Source organism: Lagopus leucura, unplaced genomic scaffold (assembly GCF_019238085.1).
Source record: "Lagopus leucura isolate 7727_CA_CO unplaced genomic scaffold, USGS_WTPT01 Super-Scaffold_100001, whole genome shotgun sequence".
Lineage (NCBI taxonomy): Eukaryota > Metazoa > Chordata > Aves > Galliformes > Phasianidae > Lagopus > Lagopus leucura.
This window is the reverse complement of record NW_024962262.1, coordinates 92,909,982-92,915,981: the sequence shown is the minus strand read 5'-3', so window position 1 is coordinate 92,915,981 and position 6,000 is coordinate 92,909,982. Positions and strand designations below refer to the sequence as shown.

The 6,000-nt window shown below is 36.8% G+C and overlaps 1 long non-coding RNA gene across 1 annotated transcript in view; it reads left to right on the top strand.

Annotated features, from left to right (window-relative positions):
• The first annotated feature begins 5,174 nt into the window (after positions 1-5,174).
• The window catches only part of LOC122178087, a 253,855-nt gene continuing 253,029 nt past the window's right edge, over positions 5,175-6,000 (top strand). The window contains exon 1 of the long non-coding RNA XR_006178232.1: positions 5,175-5,237. This is a non-coding gene — a long non-coding RNA (uncharacterized LOC122178087). The remainder of the gene's footprint in view (positions 5,238-6,000) is intronic.

The window sequence follows — 6,000 nt, the reverse complement described above, 5'->3', positions numbered from 1 at the left end:
TTGTTTAGGTGAATGTATAAGAATGCCTCTGCTAATTATGCATCATTACCACAAACCTAAAACTCTTAAGAAATTAAGCCTCTTAAGGAAAATAACTTCCTGTAACAAATTATTTTTAAGAAATTTAAATGAATTAATTTCAAAAGGCAATTACATGCAGATACAGTCGAAGGAGAATAATTTGCACTAATGACTGGGATACCCATTGCAAATTACTGAGTTTCACAAATTACTGAGTGAATAAGCAAAACAAATCCAGGCCAAGAATAATGCATCACTAAATGTCCGGAATTTTGTTTTTCCAAATGCAATTTAGTTTTAATTATGATCTAGTAATGCAATGAAGGGGCCACCCAGGGGAAGAATGCTTTTAAATGCACGAGAGACCTATGGCCCAAATTCTGTAATCTCAGTGTAGAATCCCAGGCAATAAACATCTCTTTGAGCTATCTAATTGTTTTTTGGTATTTCCTGTAATAACATAGGGAGTAATTGAAATGCTAAATTACTGATATTAATCATAAGGTATAAATGGGATGAGTCTAAAGAGCAAGAACCATGAGTACTACATAAGTAGAGGTCAGCTTGCAAAATTAAGTATCACTATGTGCTTATAAATTCCCCGTCACTGTAATATCTACGTATGTCACAATCCTTTATTGGTTCTTTCCTTTCACCATTTCAGAGCCATGAATTTTGGGGTTGGGAAATAGCAACATGGAGTAGATTAAGAAGGTCACATACTGAGTCAGCTGATGAAGTAGGAATTGATCTCCCATGTCCAGTGGTTTATCCGTTAGAATAGGCTTACATCTGTTAAAGTATATTGTAAAAAGCAAAATTAGAATCATTTTATTTGTGCTCTAATCAAAGTATACCTCAGTTCTGCTACCTGCTTATCAGGTAAGGTCCACTGCAGCAGTACTTGGAAGTCAGAATTCCCCAAGGAAGCCAGAAATCTCCAAGGAAGATTGATACACTGAGTGGTGGCAATCCCCAAGGCAAATGTACAGATCTGTATACAGCACAGAGCATTCAGCAGGTAATCAGACGAGGTTGGCCTTCCATTTTTGATGTTGGCAAATCTTACCTTGGTAGGAGCAAGAAGAAGTTAAAGGATGAAATCATAAAACAGTGGTATCAGGTAAAAGTTGAAATGTTATCAACTGCTAGATTGAAGTTCAACCCTAGTATATTCGTCCAAGTATTCTCACAAACTCTGCAGTTATAAATCTTTCAGCCGCTGTAAATGAACCAAAGCTGTTCATTCCTGAACTCTCACTCTTCCTTCATCCTCTTTTCCAATTTTACGAATGCTGTCTTTTTTTCTGCAGTTTCACTCGGAATTCTTCCGTGTAAAAATATTCCCAGAAACCACACATTTCCCTTATGGGAAGAACTGTGCAAAGTGCAGTAAAGCTGTTGTAATGCCTTCCTGTAGCAGCTTCTCTTTTGTCACTAGGAAGAGGTTTCCTGTACTTGGAGTTAAAATAAAAAAAAAAGGGGGGGGAACTTAGGAAGTAAATGAACTAAAGTTTGGGGTTTTTTGCATGTTTGGTTGTTGTTCTTTAATTTTCTTGCTGTAAGAATTAGGAAAATTAAAGATGAGGTGGAAAAACCCAATAATAATGTGGTTGCCACCAGATGTCTGAGAGGTCTTTGCTAGTGGAAAGTTCCATGATGATACCGGTTGGATGGAGAGTAAAAAGGGCATGCCTTGCTACAAAATAGAATTTCTCATTACATTGAAGTTCAGAAACATTTTTTTTTTAAAGACAATTTGAGTGACTGTATTGTAATTTTGTGAAGTAGCCTTCACTGTAATTTTGGTAGAGATTCAAGGCCATGAACAAAGAGATCATGTCCATTTGTATCCACACCAGCATGGATTATAAGACAGCACTGATGTCACTCTTACTTTTGTCTGCTTGGTGTCAGACTGGCTTTACCTGCATTATCACTATTTCTCACCTTGGATATTTTTCATTTAGGGCAATGACTCCCCCTTCCTGTTTCCACTGAATACATCCTGTCTATAATAACACTTTGGGTGTGGCTGGTACTTTCACAGTTTTGCTGAATTTCTTTCACAACATGCCCAGAAGGTTGAAAAAAGATTTAAAGGCCATTATGAGGATCAGAATACAACTTTCTACCTTGTTATCAAATTAGCAGTCCATTATATTGATGAGGCATATACTTTACTCTGTGGACTTCTCTTAGAGCCAGATGTTTGATGACCTGTGAAAGGGTAGAGACAAAATAATTTGAAAGTATATTTTTTTCCTGAGAAAGTTTGAAGTGGCTATGCTTCCTTCTCTTTAGAAGTATGTAATAAATGCAGAAATTTAATCAGAAAGCTGATAAAGCATTTTTAAACTGTGCATATCTTCTTTTTGAACATGAAGTATTTTTGATTCATCAGTTTTGTCCTCAAATCTGTGTGTGGAGTGGAGAAATGGGTAAAAAATAAAAATTGTAAAATCCTGACCCTCACTTTTTTCTTACAATTCACTGACATATGGGTGTACAGAATCCAAGGATTCTTCCTCTGGAACAGCATAACCCTGGGTGTATATATAGGCTGGGGAGCTAGTGGCTGTAGTGCAGTCCTACAGAAAGGGATCTGGAGAGTTTTTTAAAACTCAGTCTGAGTCAGCGTTGTTTCCTGGTGGCTGGCCAAAAGGGCCAGTTGTGTTCTGGAGTGCATTGAGCACAGTGTAATTAACTGGTTGAAAGATGTTATTTTTCTGCTATATTCAGCATTGGTGCGGCCTAACCTTGAGAGCTGTGTGCAGTCTGGAGCTCCACAATGTAAGAAGGATATAAAAACACTTCAATGAGGCCAAACAAGGGCTACAAAGATGGTGAAAGGACTAGAGTAATGACTTAAGAAAAACAGCTGCAGATACTTGGCTTGTTCAGTTTAGAGATGAGGGGTCTGAGGAGCAATGTCGCTCCCATCTACAAACTTCTCATGAAGGAGAAAGGAAAAGGATCTGCTGACCTCTTGTCTTTGATGACCAGTGATGGCATGTGATCATAGAATCATTAAGGTTGGAATGGCGACTAAGGTCTTCTAGTCCAACCATCAACACATTCAAGGGTTCTTTACTGCCTTCCTGGTCAGTCTGTTCTTATACTTCATCACTATTTTTGAGAATAAATTTCTCCTAATATCCAACATGAACATCTAGTAGTGCAACTTAAAGATATTACCTAATAGAATGACTTAAAGTTGCATCAGGGGAAATTTGCATCGTGTATTGAGTAAAGGTTCTTCACTGATGGAGTTGTCAAGTGCTGGAACAGGATTCCTAGGAAAGCAGACATGGCCCAAAACATATTAGTTTCTAAGAAGCTTTTGGTAAGTGCTCTTAGGTATATGATTTAATTCTTAAGTTGTTCTTTATGAAGTCAGGAGCTAGACTCAATCCTCATGCGTCTGTCTTAACTCAGAATTTTTGATGATACTATAACGTATCAAAATGTATCTTAAGAAATACACATTCCACATCCTAAGCAGTTCTGATCATATCATAAGTCATGGAAGAATGATTTTTTTGTCATTACTAAAGAAAGCACAGAAACAGTATCATTTTATCATGCACAGGCATTTTTGCTTCTCTGATAACCATTATCTCTAGTCTGCAATTTTGCAAATCTTTGCACAAGGTTTTGCAAAAATAATTTCAATGTAATTGATGGTGTTTGTACAGCTAAGATGATACATAGACAAGACTTTAAAGACTATAGCTGACAATCACAGTTTCTAATTTTTTCACTAAAAACAAAACAAAAACTCTGTCCAGAATAACAAAGTAATTTCCCCTTGGAAAAATACAATGTGAATATGCTCCAGTCAATATCATATGATCATCTAGGAAGACCTTTGCCTGGGATACTTATTCAAAACTGATCCTTTAAATCTGGGAAGTTCAAGCAGTTGCTGTTTCCAATTTGACCATTTGCAAAAGTGTTTATAACTGATCTCTGTGGGAGATGGTGAGCATACTTCATGCTGATTATGTTCCTTTTGCATCTTTCTTTCACATCTCTGTAGAAATGGGAATTTATGGTCTTAAACATCAGTATCTGTGATGTTTTGGAATCTTACCCTTTGTACCCAAAGTGAAGTGCTTACTTTGCATGTAAACTCTTCTTTACCCTCCCACTTGCAGTTCTAAAACGTAAGTGCTAGGTCTTCCTCCAAGATCAGGCACTGGTAATATTGTAGCACCCCAGGAGGTGCTACAATATTGTAGCCCAGCAGACACCAATAGGAGAAGTTTGGTTCTACTCAGTCAGGGCTTTTATTTTCCCAACTGTTACCCTTTTCTCTCTTCCCTGGCTATTATGTTCTCACTTACGTGCCATTATCTTATAATATTAGGGCTCAATACCTAGTAAAGCACGATTATTTAAAAGGATTTGATAAAATATTCACCTCTGCCACCTCATGGGCTTTTATCTCCTTTCTAATCCAAGTATATATATATATATATTTCTTCATTGCTTATGTCTCTTTATTCCTCTTTCACTTTGTTATGATCTCTACAGCTCTGTTGACTCTGTGACAGTACATTTAACTCTGACATTTTGGGGGCATGGTTTGCATGAAAAGAAATACAGAACAAAAACTACATTTCAGCTTCAGAGGTTGAGTTCTGAAAAAACTCTCCTGGAGCAACATACTGACAGCAATAATGACAGTAATTCTTACAAAATTAATTATCATTATAAAATCTCTGCTGAAGAATATTACTGAGGCTGCAAAATCAAGCACTAGGAATGTCTGACCTAAAAGTTACTCATTCAGCGTTAGTTCTCATCCTTATGAATATCTGTTCTGTGTGTAAGCTGGTTTTGATACAAAATATTACTTGTTCCCATAATTAAGTTGTCACAATTCTTATGGGGACATGACTAATACTTTCCTGGTGTCTGGAAAACTGAATTTTCCTGTATTTTCAAGGGGTATTGGCAGGCTCAATCTAATCTAAAGCTGCCCTCTGTCTGTATCTGGCATGTTATATGGACAATACATATGCAACACTTCAAATAATAGAATTTGCCGATCAGGTTCTGCAAGTAAATCACCCTGTTACCACATCAGTTTCCCTTGTTTCCATCGCATTAAGATCATTTGTGTTTTTTGTGCTTCTCAGTATGCTGTTCCCCTCTTGCGCTGAGCGGCATGAACAGATTCAGTGAGGAGTGAAAATGAGGAACTGAAGGTAGGTCAGTAGATTTCTAGCAGTTTTTAAGGCTGTTTTTATTACGACCTCTTTATTTCTTATTGATAAGCTTGATGTCATGATCACACCTTCCTTTCTTTCAGTACAGAAATCTCTGTATCTGGAAGCTTCAGGTGGCTATTTCAAGGGTTTTTGTTTTGCTAATGTTAGTAAAAGACTTTCAGGCATAGTTTGGAGATGTTTTTCATGCCTCTGCAGACAACTAATCCAACAGTGCACTTGACTTAATGTTTCCTAGCTTAAGTTTCGGTTCTGCAAACACTATAATGGAGATACTTGTGAACTTATTTCAATGAATTTACTCATGCAGGAAACTAATAATTTGCAGGTGGATTTGCAGCATTTGATCTTGTTTGTATTCTGTTAAGCAACTGCTGAAAACTCTCAATCCTGAAACCATTATGAGTACCTTCAACAAGTTGGCAATGCTGTACGGAGAGAAAAGCCATCTCAGTTATAAAAGGAGAAATATTGTCTTTGGAACTAGGGGAATTGAAAAGGTAGTGGGCAGCCTCCATTCACCCTAAGGCCAGTATGATACTGAGGACTCTGCTTAAGTATGGTAAATAATATGTTTGCTCTCTTTTATCAAGAATTTTGCCTCATAATGGAAATAGTAATTCAGGTAAATAAATTGTAATTGAATCTTGACTAATATGGTACTTTTCTTAAAATAGAAATATTCATTAGTTACATATGGGATATAATTACAGTGGTTTTCCACCTAGTATTTTTGATATCG